Source organism: Bacillus rossius, chromosome 2, assembly GCF_032445375.1.
Source record: "Bacillus rossius redtenbacheri isolate Brsri chromosome 2, Brsri_v3, whole genome shotgun sequence".
In the NCBI taxonomy this organism is placed as follows: domain Eukaryota; kingdom Metazoa; phylum Arthropoda; class Insecta; order Phasmatodea; family Bacillidae; genus Bacillus; species Bacillus rossius.
This window is the reverse complement of record NC_086331.1, coordinates 94,310,276-94,336,246: the sequence shown is the minus strand read 5'-3', so window position 1 is coordinate 94,336,246 and position 25,971 is coordinate 94,310,276. Positions and strand designations below refer to the sequence as shown.

Below are 25,971 nucleotides of genomic sequence, written 5' to 3'. Positions count from 1 at the left end.
TCTATGAATGTTACGAATATATTTTCATAATGTCTCCGGTCAAAGGACATAACGATGTTGTTTGTAGGTTATGCATTCATTATTAGCTAGAAAAATGGCGTGATAAAGATGAAAAATTCGCAAAGAGTCTAATGGGTTCAAACAGCTCGAAATTCGTGAAAAATATTTTTCCACATTTTAACAGTTCAAATGATCATGACGTTACAGATATTTCCGACGGTTGTGTTAAACTAAGAAGTCCATGTATTGTTATCTCAAGGAAGGGGTACGTTCCTGTTTTATGTGAAGGGTTGATTTGTGACGGTAATTTATTCTAGGTGAAGCTGCATTCTTTTCAAGCAAAAGACTAGTCTTCAGTTGACATAATGTATAGGTAATTACAACGCTAAGCACTTGCATTATACAAACCATGCACATGTTGCGATTTGGTTGAGTGGCATTCAAATTTTTTTTATTTTTTTTCTAGTATTTTTTACTAAAACATCTATTAGAAAACAACCAGCTAAATAAGTTTTGGAATTGAATGTACTTATTCAGTTACTATTGGTGTTAATATTAATGTGTTGAGGTGGTGCTTATCGGTGTATTGTGCACCTGCAAATGTGTTCAGTAATTTCTTAGATTGGCGGATTTTTTAATGGGGGAAAAAAAAATCCAAACTTTGTGTTTTTGAGCACTTCAAATGATTTATATTGGGTAGGCCTACGAAGTTGAGGTAAATAGGGAATGAAAGCCATTAAAAATATTGATTGAAAAATCATTAAAATCACTGGAACAATAATATTACATGGAATAATTTTACATCAATATTTGCTAGTTTTCAATTATTTAAAAACAATATTTTCCATTTTCAAGGTCCTTTTCCACGACCAAGTTTCCTGAAATATTATGCCAACAGGATTAAGTGCACGTGATTTTCGACGTACCAAATTAAAACATCAAATATTACATACCACGTGAAAAATATATACAAGATCATGCAATGAGGATCAAATGCACTGGATTTTTCAATATTCTAAATTAAAACATGAATATCATGTACCACAACAACAATGTATGGGGGATCATACTATCAGGATTGTTTTCACATGATCTGGCAGCTAATACATATAACAACAAAACTTCAACGAAATATGAACACACCTATATCGGAGGCACGCACATCTTGGCTATAAACAGAAAATGGACACGTTCGTGGTTGTCTAGATACCATGGACAAAACATGAATTCAATGGGGTACCCAACCTAATAAGGAATTTTTGGCTTTTTGATTTAAGTTCCATTTCACCCTTTTAACTGTCTTACCAATACATGTAGTAGTCATTGTTTGTTGACCGTGAAATCATTGGCTGTCCTTGGCCAAATCTAACCACACATTTTGTGCACTTCACCTTTCAATACACAGCACCCCATTATCTACTAAAAATTGAAATGAAAAAAATGCAGTTAGGTAACACTCGCCACATAGCCGATACACCACCCTAAACTCACTCCCAGAAACACCAGCCATGCTTACATCAGGAGATACGTTGGTGCAAAACTGACAAATACTCTACGTACAAACGACCATAAATTTTTTCTCCGAGCTAATTATTGCTCTTACGTAAGTAACAAACCAAATGATACATGTACAACCACTGCTTTTCATCCATTTTGTGAAATAACTTTGATAATTCAGATAAACAAGACTTATAAATGCCGCCGGTAAGTGGGTGGGCCCACCATGCTTGCTTTACCGTTGCTTTGGGAAGCAAAATGGCACAGATTATTTACATATTGAGTCTACTTTTTTTTGCTTTTATAATTCCTGCTTCATATTTCTTCTCCATTGTAAATAGTGTGATGAGTTTTAATGATTGCCATTATAAGAATTTGGTCATTAATATTTACTTATTTGTATATATAACCTCAGTTTCTTTCTTAATAGCCCTCTTCAATTAATGTAAATTTTCAGGCTGCAGTTAAAATTTAAAAAGCTGCTTTTACTGGCTTTTATTGATTTAATTATGCCTACTACACATTTATATTAGGCTAACCCCAGCTAACCAACCCTTAAGGTAAATAAGGGTACAGAAATTTCCTTTTTTCGTTATGGAAAGTGATATATACAGACTCATATCATTAAATAATTTAGTTGTATGGGACTATTAATGATTTAATTATTTTCGTGACATATTTAAATTAGGCTGACCCAACGACGTCAGACCTTAAGTTCACATAAGAATCATAGCAATAGATGATATAATGCCCAAGAAAATGAAACAAAATTTAAGAAACAGGCTGTGAAGGTTAACACAATATATTCTAACTGTCCTTGGGAAAAAACTTGTCTATCTCATAGTGGATGAAAATCGGTATTGTCAAGGTGCACACTATTTACAAAGTCATAAATATAAAATGCATCATTAAAAATTTGCAATCAAAATGAAGATATCAACACATTCAACCCGGCATCATTTCCCCCCTCCCCCTTTTTTCAGGTTTATTTTTAATTAGGTTAGTGTTATTTTCCGGCTTTTATGATTTCACTGCTTTGAAAGGTTGATTTTCAAGCAGTTCTGACTAGTGGTTTTTCAGTTTTGATTGACATACCTTTTTCACATGCTGAGCAGTCAATTTTTTATGATACTGAAATTAGTAATGTTTGTGTATATAATATGGTCCTTGCTAGGTAAAAACAGGCTGTAGTTGAACCTAAGGCCTTTGAAAGTTGGGTAGTACTCGGACATCGCTGCTTTTTAGAACGGAAAGAAAATCAGAAAATACGGTTTTCACACACTAAACATGTCCTTAAATTTACCCTGAAGGGATGGTTTCTTAATTCCTACTGCTTCGTGAAAAATAACAGTTTAAAACTTACATTACAATACCTGGGTTTTCGCACTGCCGCTGCCATTTGTTGTTTATCTCTCCGTTTTTAGTACAACATTAGCGAACTATGGAGAATTAAAAACTCTCTAATTTTTTCATTTCATATATTAAAGTTTATCCCTGGATCCTGAAGGCTTTATGTTTTAGTTCAGTACGTCGAAAGATCCTGATGACATGATGCTGATAGCTTAATCCTGTGGTACATGATGCTTGCTGTTTTAATTCAGTACGTTGGATGATCCTGTACATTAAAAAAATATTGTGATACAATAATGAATTATTATCGTAAGTCGAATAAAAGGGATTTTTTTTCCAATTTCCAATTATAATTCTTTCTTATTTCGCAATTTCTTTCATGTACAGGATAATCCGACTTACTGAAGCATCATGTACCACAGGATCAAGCCAACAGGATCATGCCATCAGGATCTTTTGATGTACTGAATTAAAACAGCAAGCATCATTTACCACAGGATCAAGCCAACAGGAGCAAGGATGAACTGGGATACATGAAACACCAGCCATATCAAACACAGAATTTATGATGGCTGTAATCAAAGAATTCCTTGGAAAGACTCAAAAATTCAATGTGTGAGCTAATTCAGTGCACAGCACATATTCCTCACAGAAAATGAACAACGTTTACAATTCTATTCAAATTTTTGCCTCCCATTTGACTCGTCTGTTACAACGTGACTCAAAATAGTATGTAGGTACTTTAAATACAATGTAACAAACAAACATTTCCAAATACAATTAAGGTAGATGTACCAGTAGTCGTCATGCTAAGAAGAGTTTTATAAAAAAAAAATTGTGTACATAACCTTGTAGGTGTATTACTGCCCCTACATGTTTGTTTTTAACCTCAAACTTTACTCTACAATGCTATCCAACACTCTTCGATAAACACAAATTATTTTTGTAGATTTATAATTTTGAAAAAAGTGTGATTTCGAGCCAGTAGTCGTCATGCAAATTTTCGTGTTTGCCAGTGTTCGTCACATGTTTGTGCCAGTAGTCGTCATGTGCGATTTCGGCTGCATTAGTTTTAATTCATGGATCCAGAATGATAGTATTGTACTATTTGGGCTTCAAATTTTATTTGGTACTATATTTTAAACATCAAAATGGCATTTCATAAAGATCGTTCAGTAATATAATGAATAATCCTCATTAAATTTTGAATTTACTTACAGCACTCACGGAACAAAGAGGGACAGCACATAGAGCTGTAGCAAACCGAATGTATTCGTTACTGAGTAACGGGTGTGCCGTCTAGTAACGAGTAACGAAACGTTACACACGGCTGCATTTTGTTACTCACATTTCTCATATATTTTACGCATGCGCGCGCATATTCAATGAATTTACGATACAAAGAACGATGTTTGTTTATTAATAAAGTATAATTTGGAAATTCCTCATCGAAGTTTTTTTACTGTTTATTAAAGGTATTATGTGTGTAGACAAAGTTTGAGATTGGAACAGAAACAACGTAACAAAGTATTTTTTTACAAATTAGAAATATGTATGTTTTTGTTTTTCACTATCGCGTATTTTCACGTTTTTTTTTGTTCTTATCTTAAAAGAGATATAATAAAGCCGCTCTAATGAGATTTAATTGTTTCTTGGTTAACAAAAACTGTTTAATTATCAAATATTGTTAATTGTTTATATTCTATTTATTATTATTTACGCGACGTCATACTGTACGCGTACGCAATACGACTCAATTCGTTGCTGCAACATAACATAGCATGTTATGCGGTATCACAAGTAAAATATAAAAATGAATCAGGGCCCGCCCATCTTCCTACCCAAGGGCGATTTGCCTTTGTGTTTATCGGACAATGTGTTCCTTGGCACACTATTTTTTTCCGCTGCTCATTTTATACTCATACCATTCGCTACATCTTTAAGAGCAGCTTCCATGGCTGACTCTTCATACAACAGTATTTTCCGTTTTGGCATTTTGCCCTGTAATTAAAGAACGAGACACATTACAATGTTTAGTTTACTTATTAATGTCAAAATATATATCGAATGACCCCTAAATTAATGTAAACAACAATGCCTACACAATTTTTGCAATCAATAAAGTAAAGTAATTTCCGACCCAGAAGTCGTCATACACATGCATCGGAAGTCGTCATAGGTGACGACTACTGGATCTGATCATAATAACGTACTTTGTCTATTAACAACAAAGAACCAATATTATTTAAGAACTTTAGGGTGTAACTTAGCACAACTTTAAATAAAATATTAAATGTACCAGTGCTCGTCAGGTATGACGAACACTAGCAACACAAGGTTTTTATTGATCCAGTTTTCGTCACCCTAACTAAATCATACAAAGAAAACGAATTTTTTTAAATAAACACTTTCACCTCTTCAAGAACATTTAACTAACACATTCAGCACAAAACATCACGAATAAACATGAAAAATTACAGAATTAGAAGTAAAAATGTGCACTAACGTCCTTAGTGTTTAAGTATAGGAATTCCCCTATTTATCTTCACTGCTCTACGAACTTTTGATGCACGGACTTTTTTTGATTGAAAATAGTGTTTGTTCCGAAAACTATTGTGGTAATTTCAGCTAGAACGTCGACCAAATTTTTGTCAATATTTAAGTTGGCGATATATTGAGCTACTTCTCTATTATTTACATTTGAAGTTGCTAGTGACGACCATTGGAGCAGTGACGAGTACCGGTGCACTTACCTTACTTATTCTAATAAAACAACAAACATAAAATATAAGCATTAAAAATTCCTTACAATTGCAATACATTCATTATTTAAACAAATTTCATTATTACAATGTCTACATTGACTTAAGTTCTCAAAAAAAAAAAATTAAAACCCACACGGGCAAACAATGAATGGCTGCAATTGCGTGAATACATAGGAATTGTAATGTAAGCTGTAAAATGTAATTTTTTCACAAGCCAGTAGGAAATAAGAAACCTTCCTTTCAGGGTTATTTCAGGAGCATCACAATTATATGAAAAACATAGGACCAAACCAGTGTTACCTGTGTGACTTTTGGAGGAAATTTTTTGTGTTTGATTTTATTTTTTTTACATTTAAGATTGTTGCTTTCTTGTTAAAAACATGATTTAGGGACACTTTAGACATTTGTTAATAAAACTTGATGCTTGGAACAGATTAAATAAATTTCTAAGTATTTTTTAAAGGATTTTACTTTTTTTGTTACGTGTGACTCAGAGATTTTGAAATATCTTACACTCTTATGAAAGTTACATTTTTACTGTGAATCTTATTGCATAAAATAAAAATAAAAATTATAGTGATGTAGTCCACTATATTGACTAATATACACTGTATCATGAAACACATTGCTTTCCTAGTACTTTCACAATAAACTCATGTATTGATGTTACGTGTGTGACGAACATCTGTTACGTATGTGACCAAAGTCACTCAGCAGAATTTAATTCCCTTATTAAAACCAAATACTCATAGATGAATCATACATTCATTTAGAAGGTTTATGAAATGTTTTAACATTTGATAGTAAACATATGCAGGCTGTCTCATACTTATTTACCTGGAACAGTTCCTAGAACAATTTATGTATTAAAAATACTAAACATATATATACTACTTCACAAACAGCAAACATACAAATAACCTATCATAAGCATTTCACAATATTAATAAATATGGTACAGTACTTCAAAAATCAATAAATTTAAATTTTCCTCGTGAGCCAGTTACTTCTGGTGGAGCCAGACTCTTCTTCACATTGGCCATTTTATAATACAAAAGGTCTGGTTTCGAAGGCCACTTCCAGTAGTTTCCTGAAGGAATCATTACACTAACTTGAATCTCAGAATGAGAGATGTTGAGCACTTCGCCTGGGAAAAAATTATCACAGATTACTTTATACCAATCTCGTTTATTTAAGCTTAACATTTCATCATTCACATCATGAATGTCATTATTTACAACAAAACTAGGATGCTTATCTGAGTTTGAATGGTAAAAGGAAACTTTACCATCAACATCACTTTTAACAACATGAATCTTCTGGATACCGTGAACTGCACCGACTGCTGACCATGGTGTGACGGTTTTGATTAAACTGTCTATCTCACTTTGGCTAATATGAAGCACTGTTGTTGAAGGCATATGTTGAGAAGCAGCACTGGAAAATTCTGAAGAACTCTGTATTACAAAATTTTCAGCTTTACTCATGGATTTTTGCCTTACTAGCGATTTAGCTCTTCCTCCGACTCCATCCACAACTCCTTTTCCATGGCTAGTACCAAAATATTTCCATGTAAAATTTTTGGCAAACTTATGTGTTAAATCTGTTAGTAACTTTACCATAAATTTATTTTTGAACTCAGATGATGGCCCATCACTAAATATAATCTCTTCAAATCAGGGGCGTAGCCAGGGGGGGGGGGGGGGTGTTAGGGGTTCAAACCCCCCCCCTCCCTAGCACCAAATCTTTAATTAATTTCTTATTCATCACTCAAACAAATTTCATATTAAAATTAATAAGAAATTTACCATTACAATGTTTAAATTGAAGTACTGAAAACTGCTAAAATAGCACTATTTTACACCTTAAAATCCAAATTTTCCCGGGGGAGCACCACCGGACCGCTTTAATACGGTGGTGGGGGGGAGGGGCTATGCTTCTTAACACCCCCCATACACAAATCCTGGCTATGCCACTGCTTCAAATTCATTAATTGTGTTTGGAGTTGCAAAAATTAAGTCGTACAACTCATTTATGAAGCAATACACAGTATCTTTTCCTTTGTCTTTGGTGTCAGAGCAGATCAGGAAAGTTTTTGTACATTTGTTTCCCTCAAATAAAGCAGCAGTGAACAGCTGCACACTTTCACGCGACCATAAAGCAGACTGAATCTCATTTTGGTACTCACACGAATATGCCATTGCAAAATCAACTTGTAGAACTCTACAAGTTTTCTTATCATTTTCAAACGCTTCACTTTCTATGCGCTTGATTTTGACATGTTCTCGAAACCTAGGCAGAACTTCCAAAATTTCCTCAATTATTTCACCTGCACAACCCACTTTCACTGCCTTTACTATGTGGCCATTATCATTTTTTTCCCAATATCTCCATGAAACCTGGACTGATTTATCAATGTCTTCAAACACAATTGACAGCTTCTTACCATCACAACAATCACTACATAATCCATTCCAACATGGAGCCGTTAGTGTCAGAGTTGCAAATTATTTTATCCCAAAAGGAACCATCATATTCAATTTTTAACCCTTTAAGTTGTAGCCTGAAGTTTTCATGATGCTTGCATTTGCACTGGTCAGCTGTAGTGTCCTTCAAAAGCAATGCATTTTTTGGCTTTAGTGAACAAAATGTTGAAAATGATATTGTCTCGTCTTCTTCATGTTCCTTTCTGAAAATAGCATAAGCTTCCCTAAGATACATAGTTAAATACAATTTTCTGAAACGTTCTTTCTTGCCATTTTCCAAAATTACAATTTAATCCTTCATTCCCGGCATAGTATACACAATGTCAGGTCTTAAGAAGAAAGAAATCAGTCACTTGTTTCTTCACTAAAGAATTAGTATGAGCAGGTGTAAGAGTACATTCCATTTTAGTTTGTAACTTTAAACCCAAATGGTTGGCAAGTCCAGACACAACTGCTATTTTTTTTGATGGAGAATTTGGTAATGTTCGCAAACATCTCCTCACAGCTTTCCGTAATGACTGGGGAGTTTTGAAAGGCTTACTTTTGAGTAGAGGTGTTTCACAGTTGCCACGGCTACTATTCTCTGAACTTCCGGGCAATATATTTTTACGTTGTCTTTCTCTGCTCAAACGTTTTCTTTCTGCAGCTGCAGCCTGGTAACGCTTCTTCTCAGCTGATGACATGCTTGCAATTCTTGATTTTCTTATGGTTTCCACTCTTTTACTCTCACTTGCTTTGTAGGTTATGTCATCTTTCCTCTTTTCTCTGAAATTTCTGATTCTTTCTGCACTAGTCATAGGCACTTTATGTGATTCTTCTGATACTTCAGGATTCATGTTAACAACAGTTACAACTTCTATATAAAATTATAACATTGTCACAGTCTTGAGCCTAAAGATACACTCTCTTCCCCACTCATAACACAATAAATAAAAACCATTGTTTGTTTCCCTCCAAAATGAATAATTGTGTGTTTAAGGAAGTAACCATTAGATTTCTTATAATTATAATTTAATGTTAACAAATTGTGAATGACTGGTTGAAAACATAATTAGAACCACCTGTAATTTAAATAATAAGAGTATTATTGTTAAGGCTATTAATTATAAATGTGTAAAAATTGTATATACTGTTTTATTTTTTTAATACTCTGCATCTCAACTGCCAACTTGACATTTAAAAGTACATCAAAGTGTTATGAAAATAATATAAAATAAATAGTTCTCTTGTCACACACGTAACGTCACACACGTAACAATATTTGTTACGTGTGTGACAGTTTAATTTATATCATAAAAAAAAAGGTTTCGCCTTATAATAACTGTATTTTTAGATTATCATCTTTATGTGTAACTAGCTATAAATATAGGATTACAAATTGTTTTTTCATATATTTATATTGTTATAGATATTTTTATATTTTTTTGTTACGTGTGTGAGACAGTATTTACACTAACTTTGGTTTCTACTTCACAATTATCATTTTTTCAGTACACAAATTTTGCAAACCATATTATCATGATCAAGCATAAGATAATGTTTGTGACTCACAAGTGAAAAATTTATATTTAATTGTATTAAGCCAATGTTTGAAGGATTTTAAAGTCAGGAAATGTGGAATACTATGTTACACACATATGAAATCACTCTTTAATTTGGTAAAAACACAACTATACTCATGGTATTCTCAAAATGCATTGCTAATGCTAAAAAGTATCAGCCTTTAGCTACAATTTGACTATGGAATGATTAAAATTAGATACTTTTTCATTCTTACGTACTTAGGACCACTCTTTCTGGAATTGCCCATAAACTATTTTCTGCGGGTAAACATTGAATGGTGGCAGGAGCATAAAAGATTTTTTATTTCCGTTCTAAAAATCTGCCATGTCCGAGTATTACCGAACGATGCTTTATAAATATATATATTTTTTTACAATTTATTTAAAATACTATTACATCACTAGTCTTTTAATGGCTGTTTCACATGATACTTCTTAAATCTAATTGGTGACATATACAGTAGTTGAGGTTGTCTACTCATCACGAAAGTCATGAAAAGTAAGAAAACTGAATAATTTGTCATGAAACGTTCATTCCAACAATCTTTTGCTAACTTGCATTTTGTTTATTTTTAAATGTCTGACTTGACTTTTTAGTCTCACATTAAATATAAATACCTAGTTGGAGACAGTTAACTTAATTCATGTGAAAATTATCTTTGGGAATGTTTTAGCTTTCTGACTTAAAAATCAGTACGTTCATGAGAGTAGTAGATCTGTTTCGTATTTGTTTTAATTTTCTTGAATTTAAAAAAATTACCCTGTTACATAAAAATTAGAATTTTTTTTTTTAAATGTCCGGAAAATGTTTTGTGGCTGCAAAATTTTGCAACATAATAAAACCATTTTGAGTAAAGAAGTTTCAATTTGTGATGAACTGTAGAGCTATTTAGTTATTCCTGCACAATAATTTTTATTCATTCTTATATTTAAAAATTTTTGTATGATTTTTCACATATAATGTGCTTTATTTAGGTCTATGTATTTTGATGAAGATGGAGACTTGGCTCATGAGTTCTATGTGGAAATTCCACCACCCAGAAAAGGTTGCAAAGCCACAATGAAGAAAGTTATGCACAACTTAATCCCACAGGTAATTGTGTTTTCTACATTGAGTTAGTGGTTATATCACTTTCCCTCCACCAATATGATCTGGTTTAATTCCTGGCGGGGTAGAACCCATAATTTTTGTGAACAGGAACTGTCGTAAACATCTTCATAAGTTGGTTTTTCTCTGGGTACTTCTGGTTCCCCCACAACTGCATTCCATCACTGTTCCATGTCACAATTGCTCTCTTTATGTACAATAATGATTTCAATGTCAATGTGTTGTTAAATTATAATTTGTTTATTAATTAAATTTTTTAAATGTATTTTACTATTAAGAGTTCTTATTGGCCATGATATCAGAGTCATCATACTCATGTGGTGAAGGTTGAGAATTAAATCTCAGTTCCTGGCATGACATTATTTTTGATCACTGTGTATCATACCTAAGTGATTCAAAGGGCGCGTGGTGGCTGTGATCACAATTTTTTTATGCTCGTGTGTGACTAGAGTTGCGGATTTTATGTATTACCCTTAATAGGAATAAAATTGTTCAGCATCTGCAATATCAGAGCAGTTTAAAGTCCGCTACGAACTTGGACGTCCTATCGCTTGACACCTGTGTGCACAACTGTTCAATATTAAACCATACCTTTACTTTTTTTTTTCTTTAGAAAAACTAAACATTAAGTTTATAAATGTTATAAGTATTACATATTTTTCATTCAATGCTTTGAATTACAAAATATTAAGTACTGTGTGATGCATTACAGATTATTTTCAAATGACGTCTTTTGCATTGAAATTTGTTAAGGTTCTCTGCGAATTCAAATTTCTCTTTAACAACTAAGTTTATTTTCTTATATTTATGTTCAAATGATACCACTTGTGTTTCCAATGCTACAGCATTCCATTGAGGTGACAGATAAATGCATTCTGAAGTTTAAGAGTTAATGTAGAACATTGGTCAAAGTATGTATGTATATATATATATATTTTTCAGTTTTTGTTACGGTGGTTACAGATCTGCTGTTTTGACTGGCTGTTCTTTTGCATAACTTAATATTACTGAGAATTTTATATCATTATTTTCATAAACCTAATCCCTCTTTGAGATTCCAAATGTTATTATGTAATAGCCCAGTTAACTTTAGTGGTGTTTTTTTATAGTGTCATTTATCTCTTCTCATGTAATAATGCAAATTTTAAATGATAAGTCAGCCATTAACTTAATGTTAGTATGTGAATACAAAAATTATATTAAATTAAAATTTTTAGAACAGTCATCAAGGAATGTTATGTTTTGGGTGTGGCATGAATGCCATGATTTTTTTTTTATGAAATAAGTTTGTTATTTAATGTCACCTAGCATTACAATTAAATGCAATAGAAAATGTTAATATGTAATAAAATAATGCAATAATGTTGGCTTTTTTGTTTTGTTTTTATAACTAGTTGAGATTTTAACTGCACTTTTTTTTGCATTGTTTTATATAATCTTGTATGAAGAACACACACGTGAAAAAATTTAACCATTCATAAAAACTAAACACAGCATTTGTAATAAACATTTTTAGTGTTATAAAAATGGTTTTGTACTAGCCACTTGTCCATTTATTTTCTCTTTAAAAATTGTAAATGTTAAAGACTTTTTCACAGTGTAACTTATTGACTAATTTAACCCCAATGTAAATTATTGACATTTTTTACTAAATCTATGGAACAATATGTCTAGAATAATTTTTTTCTGGTATCATGTGAATTTTCTCCGATCCTAGTTTTATGACTTTAAATTTTTCTTAACATGAAACCAACACAGTAACAAATATAAATTTATTACAGTTAAAATTTTTATCTAAAAAAAATTGTTTTGAAGTGTTCTCTAGGATGGGAATTACCTATCATCCTTTTAGCCTTTTTTTTTTTTGCAAGAGTAAATCATTTACACCACACCACTCCATAAAACCAAGCCATACTTTAAGATGGAGTGGAAAAAAGGTGCAATAAGCAGTAAGCTTCAGTGTATATTTTTTAGTCTGGTACCAGGTTGATAAGGTTTCTAAGCTAATTAATGCAAATAAATGCGATATTAATAATCTCAACTTACTATTAACATTAATAACTAAATTTTTATAACTTTTCCCACCAGGAAATCAAACCTAAATTTTTATACTTTGTGTGGAAATCTATTGATATAGGTATAGTAACTATGCCATGGTAGGACTTTTCCACATCCTGCCCTGTGGTCGATGGTTTGTAGATGAATACTATGAACACAATGGAAATAAAGTTTAATTAATAGCCATTAAGTAAATATGGTTATTACCAAGTTAATGTATAACTTAACACAATGTCTCTAGCATTATACAATTTTGTTTTCTGCTACATAATTATGTATTTTAGGCATTTACATTAATCCAGAAAATTACATTTTTACTATACTGTGGATTGAGGGTTTTCCCAAATCAAATGGTATTTATGTATTTAGATAGCTCTACATAAATTTCCACAGTTTATGCACTGGGGAAAAATATTTCAAAAATAAAATGTACGTGGACATTAGCTCACAAAATTTAGTACACCCACAGCCGCAGCCTTCAGGTTAGATACATGATGTAAACTTTTCACACAGAACAGTATGCACGTTCTTATAAATAATATCTTATAAATAATATAAACCAATGTGACAATATGTGAATATTAAGAAAGGGTGTAATTGATAAATTTCATTTTTTCAAAATATTAATTTTTTAAGAGACATTTAAATCACAAAAATAACTAAACTATCCTCATTAGCTTAAAATGCAAGTTTAAATGTAATTAAAAAAAAATTGTGTACGGTCATCTCATGTCACAGGAAGGACGACTTAAAAAGTAAAGTTAACTACCTAACTCATAAATGTTTCTCTCAGACTGTCAAAAATTGAACTTATTTTTGGAAAAGTCATTATGTGAATACAGTAACGGCCCCACCTCATGGGCTACCAGATATGTATTTGTACAATAATTTGTATTAACAAAAAAATTTACGTTAGTATGTATATAAGGCAATGTAGTAATAATACTCATTGAGAATGAATTGGGATATTCTTAAATAAATAAAATTAAGTGTAGTGTTTAGACATAAAAATCCATAAGTTTGGATTTATTAACTGAACAGGCAAAGATAACCACTATAACAAATATACACACATAATACACAACATACATTTACTCAATAAGCTTACAGTTTTCAACTTTTAACAGAATAAAAAAACATCACACTCAAAATTATTAAGATTTTTGACTGCATATGTTGATGATGTCTTTATTATGCACGTCTTATCATGTCGCTCACAAATAAATGTAAAGTTCAGTAGAAGGAATATCATACTATCAATACACTTAAAATCACGGAAAATTTTATTCACTTAGTTTTTCTAAATTTTTAAAGATTCTACATTTTGTTATTTTATTTACCTCAACTTAGCTTAGCAATAGAACACAAGTTCTTGTATACTACTACTGGACTACTGATTAGAAGCTTTAATAATAGTGGACTAGAAATGTTACATTCCTCAACAAATGAAGTTTTTATTCTCTCAAAAGTTATTTCAAATTCTAAATCTCAATATAGGCTTTGATTTGCAGTTTTAGTTACGTACACAACCGTTCAGTCGTGAGGAACAAATAGCTTGGGTTTATAGCTTGGGTTTAACACTTGCCAAGATGTCCAAAATAGCTTTTAGTGTAACTTAGTAATACACTCACAGAAGCAAAATTACTTTCTCAGGCCTTACCTTCTGGTTTTGCCCTGATATTTTTCAATATTAAAACTTCTGTTATACAATTCCCACTAAAATATCAGTGGATGGCTTATATTATAGCTAATTTAGACTGGTAACTGGGCAGATTTACACCATCTTCATTCAAAAGCCATCACCAGAAATGTTTTTTATTCTGAAAGTAAAAATTTACAATAGTTAAAATTTAAGATTTCGAAATGTTTGCACATTCAAAACTCACACTGTTACTTTTAATATTGAATAAATATTTACATTAGGTAGTTATGCCACAAACTAGTTATTTTGTTGGCACAATTTAAAAAAAATAAGTACATTGTCAAGAGAATTGGGTTATGCTTTTCAGGGGTTCATAATTTACAACTGTTTAGTTATTGCATTCAGTGTTGTCCTTTCAACTTTAACGTTCTGCAGGAAGCTGGACCGCAGCTAATGTTTTTAGCTCTGGGCGGCTTTGCGCCACTGAGACCCTTATCCCATGCTGAGTTAGCTGCATGTACGGTCTCAAGGGCTCCGTGCAGGTGCTGTGCCTTCAGACACGCTTCCATGCCTTCCACCGGCGTACCATTGCATTTCGACACAGCTCCTTGCTGGGTGCACCAACAACAAAGCCCTACAACAATTTTTTCTTACCTCCCTACCCCCATTTTTTTGGCTCTTCCTCAAACTCTCGTAGCAAGAATCCCCCCCTCTTTTACCCCTTTCGAATTGCCTCTTGAAGTGGGCTCTCTCCCACCTTTCTGCTGTGCCATGACACCTGTTGGTCAATCTAAGTACCAAGCCTCTCTCTCTCTCTTTCCTCTCCCTCCCCTATTTCTTCCTGAGATAATCTTCTGTAGCCTGCATTGCTCCACATGGCCACTGTACTCGCTCTGTCAGCCAATGGTGAATCTACTTGGCCCTGCCTCTATCCTTTCTTTCGCGACATGTACGCCATCTCTCAGACGCTTTGGCATCTAAATCGTGGTCCCTACTGCTCTATCCTGTGCTGCACGTGCAATCTTCAGGCCTTCTGGCCAACTACTACCTACTCCCTCTCCCCCACCTCTCAAAAAAACTATTGGTTCTGCGAACTTGCATGACAATTTTACTGTACTGTCCCCTTGCTCTACAGCTGGCTCTACTACTAGAAGTTTAATCAGTTTAAATTGAGAATTAGTTTCCCATATTTCCTTTTTCTCACCATTTGTCAATAATGTAATAACATAGGGTTTCTTCTGGTTTGCCTCTGTCTTACTAGATTTCCAAATCAAGGTCTTCATGTTGTAGACAACTTCCTCCCCACCATAGTAGTAGGTGCAAATAACCAAGCCTATTCTGTTGTTAAATTTTAATGTTTTTCCCTCTTCGTGTTCTTCATTTTGCTCTTGTTTATTCTCTGCACCTCTTTTTTTTTTTTTTTGCCTAGTGGATCAAGTACCTCTCGCAAAGATGGATTCAACACTTGCATTCCTGAAACTGCTGGGTTTACTTTAAACTGCAGTTGCCTCGAGTTTCGTGGCGATGACTGCTTGCCTGTGCCCTTGAACCATCTCTCACCCACCCTGCAGCTGGCATGGGGCTAATAAGTTATAACACAGGAATGTAATCGCTAGTAAAATTTTATTTTAGTGAACCTGCTCTTTCTTTTGAACTTGGCTTAAAAACTAACAAGACTACTTTAAAACTGACGCCAAAGGCCTCTCACGATATAAGTCTGTGTTTATTTTAACACCAAAAATGTTAAACAGAAAAACATCACCTAATCTTCTGGAAAATATTATTTATGTGCACTAATGTATTGCTATAAGCATGTCAATTACAAACTTAATCATGTTAACTGGCTGGTTTTTATAGTAGTTGAGATATTTGAATGAGATATTTTCTTTTCATAAATTTTTTTATTAAATTTTGTAATCAAAATGTTGTTTGAATCACCATAACCAACACATTTAACCATTAAAAATTAGAGACATACCTAAGAGATGACTTTTCATATCTTATATAATATGTAAATGTCCTCTTATTTTCCCTGTTTTTGGTTTTGTACTATACTGATACTATGTTTTGTAAGAGGAGACTTATGTTCCTTTAATATTTTTTTTTGTTGTGTACAACATATAATAAATGATCCACAATATGAAGACTTGTTTAGCAGCATACCCATTATATGCGGCATTCTAAATTTATTGAGTAAACATTGCCTTCTCCTTTCAGCACCCTCAGAAATTTTTAACTATTCTAACAATTAAATGTAAACTTATAATAAATAACTCTTTTCGGAAGGCAAGTGTTCCATAGTTTGTAATGTTCTTACGCTAGTTGTAAATGTGAAACATTAAGATTATTTAAATTATAATTTCTGTTCTGTAGCCTACAGGTTCCATTTTATTTTTTCATCTATAGAGAAGGTTCGCTTTTAAGGCCAAGTTGCTGTCAAAGAAGTGCTACTTCATATACAATTTAGCATTAATTATTTGATATATGTGGTCTTATTTTAAACATTTCATTTTTTTATTGACTTAATGATAATAATATTTGTAGTATTATAGGCCTACTCACAATCTCTCCATCTACACTGTCAGATATCTATAGAGTACTACTTTGGCAGGAGCTTCACCAGCCTTTCATATATTTTGTGCATAGACTACATATGGTGGGTACCTGCACTTAATACAAGTGTGTGTGAGGTTGGCTATCTTAGGCAAAACACATTTTAAGTAAAACCATTTTAACCTGGGTAGCATTTCTCTTTTGCCATAAATGTGTATCTCTCTCTACCGTAACAAATTCTGTGTCAAAATCACATAACAGTACTTATACACACTGCTGTTTAGTAAATGTTTAGTTGTCTTGGGATCTAAAAATAATAAGAGCCCATCTTATATAACAAAAGCGCACCATCCTCGTTTGTACTCAAAATCTTTTTTTACTTTGCATGAATCACTTTGGCAAAGTTTATTTTTGGAAGGTAAACATTTAATTCAATGACCAAATCTTCGCTAACAATACTATCTAGACTTGCTTTGAGGTACGGGTGATCTGATCGATGAAGAGGCTGCATGGTGTAACAGAGGCCGAAACTGTGTTCAGAATATTTTATGGCTTGTGGTTCATGAACTCTCCTTTACTTCACACTTTAGTTTTCAGTTCTGTTGGGATGTTCATAGACACAATAGTATCATGACATGATGTGTCATTTCACATTCTGAACACTTTCATGAACATTGAAGCTGTAAGTCTTTCAAGACTAGCCTCTCGCCATTCAATATTTTTGTCGGTCTACTGTTTGTCTTACTAATGTAGAGCATAATTATAATGTACCAGCTTCCATGTCTAGCCTATTTAATTTATTTTTTTTGCCGCCTCCATTTCCTCTTGTCCAATATCTGAGTGAGCCACCTGAGGACCTTTGTCCACATTTGGTCCACCTGAACTGCATTTCCGTTTCTTTGTAGGCCCAATAAATAAGCTCTGATGACATATTTTCCTCGTAACACTTCTTTCAGTAGCTCGAACTCTGCCCTGGAAAACTTTCTTTGAAACATAACCTGGGCTATGCTTCAGAATTTTCCTGAGGGGTAATGTGTGCCAGAAGAGAAACTTTGGTGTGTGACAAACAAACGGCTAAACAACATAAATTGTAGTGTCCGTTTTTTTTACTGACATCTGTTGGCTTACCACCGAAAACTTAGCCACTAAGCTCATGAAACGCTCGGCTTGATTTGTTTTATGATTCTCTACCAGTTTGTCAGCATTTTCAATGTGAGGTTTAAGTGCTATTTAAAAGGCAAGACTTAAAGTAGTTGGGGAAAGTAATGCTACTTTATTTTCTTCTTGGTCCAATTTTTCATTTACAATAAGATTCATGACGACATGAATTCCAAAGATGAAGTAAGGTCCATTGTACAGGTCAGCACGCAAAACTTCACTATTCTGGTCACTGAAGCTGGAATTTCTAATAGCTGACCTAGCTGCTTTTGTAAGGTGTATCATCATTTGAGAGAGCACTTTTCATTCTGAAATGGAATGGGTTCTGTCCTTGGAGTTGACCATGCTTAGTAACATCACAAGTTTTCCTCCTTAGACCTTGTGCGTTACTCGGAAAACGTGTAAGTCCTAGGCATTGCTTTTTACAACGCTCCACACAAGTTCACCTGTCATAAACGCAACTATTACAATTCATCTCGGTGAATCAACCAAAATAATTTAGAAATACTGTTTGACAAGATAATATCAAAAAACTTTTTTAACCCCTTCCCTTACAAATAAAATCAACAGTGCTTATCCAAAAACATCAATTTTTTTTATTGCATATTCGAAAATAACTATATTTGCCTATTTATTTATTTCATATAATTATTGATTTTTTATTTTCCAATAGTTATTATCCCGAGTTAACTCGTGTCATAAATTTCCACGCACAAAATTGTATATGTCACTAATTCTTTGTAGACTTATTCACTTCAAACACTAAGGAATAAAACACATTGTACCATGTGGTTCATTCTACCTTGTGTGAGGTATGATACACACGAAAACACGGCACTACACACAGAGGAACGTTGCAGTCTGCACAGAAGTAATGGCTTTCTCTGCGGATTTTCTTGCCATTTGAGTCACGTACTCTGCTGCACATAGCGCATTGCCTTGTTGGGTTGGCTTTCTTCTCAGTAGCTGGTATCAGATCAGGAAAATGCCTTCCTGTCAGACGAAGAGGATGTGCTGTGGTACCTGGACGTCCCTGAGATGGCGAGGTGACAAACGGGCAATATCTTTCAAATATATTCTGGACAATTGTCATTCTGTACTGTAGCGGAGATTTTTTTGCCACCTTGTTTTCAGTACATAACATAGGAATTCCACAATGCTAATTCCATTAGGTGGAAAAAAATCTTATAATATTTCTTTCCACGTTTCCTAGGAAGTGGATAAGTGGACATATGTTGATCAACTAAATCAACTCCTCCCATTGTGTTGTTGTAATCAACTACCACCTTTGGTTTTGTTACAGTTTTAGAGGCAGTTTACACTTCGACCGTATCTGCATTGTGGATGGTGCTAAGAAGAACGACATCCTTTTTGTCTTTCCATCGAAGAGCCATCACTTTTCCTCTCTGAAAAGCTGTAATTTCGCCCCTTTTCAGTTTTTTTGTTTTAAGTTGGGCTGGCATTACTTTTCTGTTCATTTTTACTGTGCCATAAGTGTCAGTGTTGCGAGAAATCAGAATATCTTCAAGTTGTGGTGATGTATAAAAATTGTCTGTAGTGAGACAATATCCCTTGTCTAAAAAGGGCTTCATGAGAGTCATCACAACTTGAGATGACATCGGAAGTTCTTTGAACTCTTCATTTAGTGAAGTACCTTTCCATGTGTATATGATTGTAGAGACCACGTAGCCGCTTTTCGACTCGCATAACATGAAAGTTTTTATTCCAAATCTGGCACGCTTATTTGGAATATACTGAACCCATCCTAGTCTCCCCTTATACAACAGCAAGCTTTCATCAATTGTAAGGTCTCTTTTGGGTGTGTAGAGACCAAAAAATTTCTTCTCTAGGTTCTGATACACTTCCCAAATTTAATTTAATTTTGGGTTGGGGTGAGTTTCAGCATTGTAAGATTCATTGTTAGAAAAATGTAGATATTGTTTCAGTTCAACAAAATGACGGTAGGACAGTATTTTTGAAAAAACTGGAACGGAAACCAAAGGATTTTTTGACCAATAGAGCTGTTGTTCAGGCAACCACACAATGCTCTGTAATATTATCACAGCCAAAACAACAATTATTTTTTTTTTTTGTAGTGGGACGAAACTGTTTTCATGAACCTGGTTGTTTGGCTTGAGTTTGCTCTGCAAATCGGTTTGTTTCAGAAACAATGATTTTGAGTAAATTGTCATCGAAAAACAACTTGAAATACTCCAACAAATCATCGCTTTCATCTCCTGGTAGCTGGAAATTCATTGTTTGAATACCTTTGAAAGGATATCTTGGTGGTGGTGGAGGACAAGGTTGTTGTGTTTTGTCTATCTCGCACCACTGTCGCAAAGCCGACCAGTCAACAGAACTGTCGGAGTCTGAACTGCACTCACCTTCTGAACATGATTTGCTACCAGATTCTTCAACATCGCCATCGATACTTACTATTTCACTATCACTGCAATTACTATCATCACTATCCATTTTAGGATGTAAGATCTGTCAAAACTTCAGTTTATATACATTCAGTTATAAAAAAATAAACTGTCAGTAAAAACATATATTTTAGTCACTTATAATAAATAAATAATCAAAGAAACACGTAATTATTATGATCTCAATTTTTACAATTATGGGTATTCACTTGCAATATGTAACTGAGCAGAAAACAAAATACAATTTGTCAAAAACGCGCGCAATTGACATGGCGCAGAAGGCAACACACAATACATGAAAGAATAGCAGATAATACAAGCAGCACAATCTAGTGACTGCTTGCGGAAGCAAAACAAGCCAGCCTCGCTGGCTCGGTAGGCAGTAAAATCTTAGTGGAGCATTGCGTAGCATTTATACAGTAAATATACGGGATTGTTCGGGTTGATAAATTTTCAACCAAAAACCACTTAAAGACCGAGTTAACTCGGGATAATATATTTTTATTACGATTAATAGCCCGAGTTAACTCGGGATAATCAGGGAACGGGTTTAAACATGTTATGCTAAATATGCAATATATCTACACATTTAGGAATTTTTTTCCTTCATATTTACGGAAAGTGAAATACTAATTCCATAAGCATGCTCTATCTGACGTAAAAATCACTAAACTTAAAGTGTTTGATATTCCTTTAACTTTAAAAACATGGCATAATTGATTGTATCGCTAGTCATTTTTCATGCACATATTTTGTTTAAAGTTTTAATTCTCTCTTTATCTCAGACGTTTCAAATCTAGAATCATTAAACATCATCTTGAGAACCTGATTTTATATTTTAGTTTGGCCATTTTTGTGCTAACATTTTTACCATTTGAAATAGATCATCTTATTTATTGATATCCATTATCACTTCCGGTTGTTTTCAGGTTTATTTGAGTATCGTCTTTTTAGGTGATGATTTGAATACATTAATGGAGCAGTCCTTTAGGATATCTAAAGTAATTTAACTATCATCATGGGCCATTAAGAACCCAAAATAATTTCAGTTGGTGAGATAGTGATGAGTTAATGATGACTGGCATCTGTAGTAACGTAATAAATACTAGAATATTATGTATAACCACAGCGCGTTCAATCACAAACACGTGAACTGGCAACAAACACCCGGCAATTAGGCTGCATTAGTATTAATACTATTATTTAATATTAATACCTAAATAAATTTATCTAAAGTGAGTGTACAGTATTTTGAAGTTTAGTTTGTTTATTAATAGAAAAATGAAATTATTGAAGAAAGATGGTGCAAAATATTAAAATTTCATACCCTTGAAATGCACAAGTGTTACAGAAAATTAATTTTAATACATGCCTTTTTTTCCCCAGGGAGAAGTTGCTCATCCATTCCCACGCTTACACTTTGATTTTCCTGTCATCCTGCACCATGTATGAAGAAATTTCTACATCACACATGCATAACTTGTAAATAGTAAATATAGGCTCAACAATGACTAGTTGAGGTTGTCTGTTTTATTTGGTAATATAAAAAAAAAAATGTTTGAAGGGATTTTACACCCTCATTCATGGAACATGAAAAAAAAAATTCAAGTTTTAATATTATTTATAAATAATTTTTTTGCTGATTTGGTTTTGGTTTGTTTAATCTCTTTGTTTAATTTAACCCACAAAATATATTTAAAGTTGTTTCAAACACTAAATAATATTTTTATTGCTTGTGCAAAACCTTTATTTGCAGGTTGTGTTTACCAAAATTGGTTCAAGTATATAAATGCATTACCAATTCATTTACATTCTTGAATTTTATGTGAATGATGCAAAGTACATACTGTGTTGCCTTATAGGTGAAGATATCTGTAGAAATGTTTTTGTAAAAATGTATATTTAAATGATTTTTAATTTGTTTTGCAAGACTGGTGTGAAACCAATTTTCTATCTGTTTTATGATCCCAAAATATTTTGCATACAACCAGCTATATTGGCCTACATATTTTAATAAGTTAACAATAAAAACCAAACATTTCAATAGTGAAAACTTTTCAAATGAATGAGGATTGTGTGGAACAATGTCATTATTAAGAATAAAACCACTTTTATCAAATATAATGTGCAAAACAATTGTTTTGTTTCTGTAAGTTGTAATTATATTTTTTATCTTTATTTTAGTATCTGATAACTTGTCATGTGTTAATAAAGAAGTATTGCCGGCTTTCACCACCATTGTCTGAAGTTGCTTGAGTTCTGGGTTGTAGCAGCATCGAAGGCGAAGATTTCACTGACATTTTGGTTGACCTTACAGTCGCCATCTTCAGGGTAGCATTCACCGACTATGTCTGTGAAATATTCGCCTTCGGGGCAGTTAGAACCGAGAAGCCAAGCAACTTGTAATGTGTTAATTTTTGATTATAAATTCATTTATTTACTGTCACAGTTTGTGTGTTAATGTATCACTAAGAATTTATATTTAATCACAATTTTTAAAAATTTAAATTGAATGGTTAGAGCACTGATTGGAAGTAATGTAGTCTTATGTATATAAATGAGTATCTTGTATAGTGGTTACATTGTAAATGATTTAAATTGTTTTATGTAATATAGTTCACAGGATTTGTCACCTTGAAATGCAGGATTGTGATACACATTCCTTAAAATTATTTGTCCTTATTTATTTTATTTGTTAGTAAACACTTACAGCAAAAGTGAGTGGCTAAATAAGTACCTAATGTATACACGATAAAAAAAATATGTTTTCATGTATTTTAAACAGTATCTGTTACAAAGTATTTTGTTAATTAATTTTAAAGTTTTTGCTGTAGAAATATGACTAAAGTGAGGTATGAAATATTTTATTGCATTATAATATTTGGCAATTTTTAATATTCTGTTTGGAAAAGATTTTGTGCATTATTTTCTATAATGAATTGGTTTTCAGATGTTAAGGAAAAAATTAACCTATTTTCATTATTTTTGAAGTAAACTTTAACTCATACATATTTTATTGTTGAGAAATCTGTCAAGTAGTAATATTTCGTTGCTTGTTTCATATACAGATCAGGTTATTGTTTTTATACATGCAGAGTTAGTTAATAAATATGTGATAAACCTAATAAAACTGTTTTTCCTATATTATCACATGTATTTAAATGATTTCTTTTTTTTTTGAAGTGAAACTTCTTTGCTTGAGGGGGCTGCAATTTTCGAATGTTACGAAAATTCCTATTACATGAGAGTAACAGTTTCGTACGTGGTGAGGGAACCGGTAGAGGAGTAGTGTGCGTCAGCGGCGACGCCACTTCAACGCATGCACTAGTGGTCGAATGGGAAGATGACAGAAGGAGGGGGGGGGGTTATAGACATTTAGCATAGTATGCTATATGCTAGTTGTTACAGCCGTAAGTGGAGACGGCAGGAGAGCAGTAGAAAGGACGTAGCATAAATGCTGCTTGTGTTTGTCTATTACTCAGTTGTCATAAAGGCTAACGAATGAAGTTACCACATTTCTTTTATTTTGTTTAAATTATCTACAATTTATTTATTCTTGTGGAAAAGAGTTACTGAGTTGTGTAATTAACTTTCAAAGATCATTCATATTTATGTGATTGAGAATGTAAAAAAAGATGTTTAGACTTTTTAGGTTAGCTTTACAAGTGTGATTTATTTTAGTATGTGAACACTGTGATTTAAAATTTTAAAAGGAATTATAGACTTGTGAGATAGATTTTATAAATGTAACACTGGTCTGCAGAAAAAAAAATTTTTTTCTCATTGTTTTCATGCATGATTACATCATATTTGGTGCTCTTACCACGGAATTTAACATGCAATTAATTACAGCACATAGATTTTAAATATAATGTCCATTTAATTAAAAAATGATATTATTTTAGTAACAACAATTACAAAAAAGTGAAAAAAGACTACGGTCTAAGTTTTACAATGAAAAATGCTAATTTTACAGTTACAAGTTATAGAAATATCAGTATATTTATCCCATTATGGTAATATAATTCAAGTTATTGTGTAGTTTTTTATCTTTTCATCGTTTCCATCAAAGTTTCTTGGCGAATCGACCAACAAAAATCAGCAAGCATTGCTGCTGACCATTTTCCATTGTAGCATCTTTCAATATGCATAATATCCTGATGAAACCTTTCACCATGCTCATCTGATATGGCACCGAGATTTTCCGGAAAGAAATCTAAATGCGAGTCCAAAAAAATGAATTTTGAGTGACATATTGCTTCCTAAAGCTTTATAAGCAGAAAGACGCTCTCGAATGATTTGTCGGTAGTTGTCATCTTTTGTATTACCTAGAAAATTATGACACACTTTTACCAAAGCCACCCAAGCTTTTTTTTCAGCTTTGCTCAACTTCCAATTCAAAATTTCATCCCTCATAAGCTCTCGTATTTGCGGACCTACAAAAATCCCTTCTTTCAATTTCGCGTCACTGATTCGAGAAAATTTTGTTTTGAGATATTGAAAGCCTGCACTATCCTTGTTCATAGCTTTCATTAAGTTTTTCATGAGCCCCAACTTTATATGAAGTGGTGGCAAAAAAATTCTGTCACTTGGCACTAGAGGTTCTTGAGATACATTTTTAAGTCCAGGTGTCAAGCTTTTTCTTTGTGGCCAAGTTTTCACTTTGTAATGTTTGTCTCTTGCGCGACTGTCCCACTCACATAAAAAACAGCAAAACTTGGTGTATCCTCCTTGCAATCCAGTAAGTATAGCGACAACTTTTAAGTCAGCACAAATATTCCATAGGTATTGAGAATATGTTATTTTTTCAAGTAATACATACCTACAGAATTGCATAATTTTCTTTCATGTTTGTTGCATGTGCGAGAGGTACTGATGGATATTTATTTCCATTGTGAAGTAAAACAGCTTTCAAACTAATCTTCGACGCCTCAATAAAAAGTCTCCATTCGTCAGAATTTTCTGGGAAACTCAGTTCTTCAAGAAGCCCTGCAGCATCATTACAATATACTAAATCATTTTCTTTGGAAAAGTAACTCGTAAAATCTTCTTGTCTTGTGCGTAAATATGAGACACTTGTACTTTTATCCAACTAATTCCACTGTTTCAATCTTGATTTGAGTAATTGTGCCTTAGATTTTGATAGCCCCAAGTCTCTAAAGAGATCATTTAAATCAGGTTGTTTAAGAAAATAAGGTTCTTTTGATGGGGTTGAACATCCGTATAAAGCGTATGATGATGAAGATGAACAGGAAGAAATAAAACTCGATTGAGGCTGTAGACCAGAAGTATTTTTATTTTCCATCTTCTCGCTATTTTTTGGAGGTACTGGAGGTGAACTGCCTTCACCACGAGGAAGTGGTCTC

The 25,971-nt window shown here is 33.1% G+C and overlaps 1 long non-coding RNA gene across 1 annotated transcript; it reads left to right on the top strand.

The window, feature by feature from the left end:
* LOC134529477 (uncharacterized) lies at positions 1-24,135 on the top strand. Its single transcript, XR_010074607.1, has 3 exons — positions 1-265; positions 10,636-10,753; positions 21,992-24,135. It is a non-coding gene; the product is annotated as an uncharacterized LOC134529477 (long non-coding RNA).
* Positions 24,136-25,971: the final 1,836 nt, after the last annotated feature.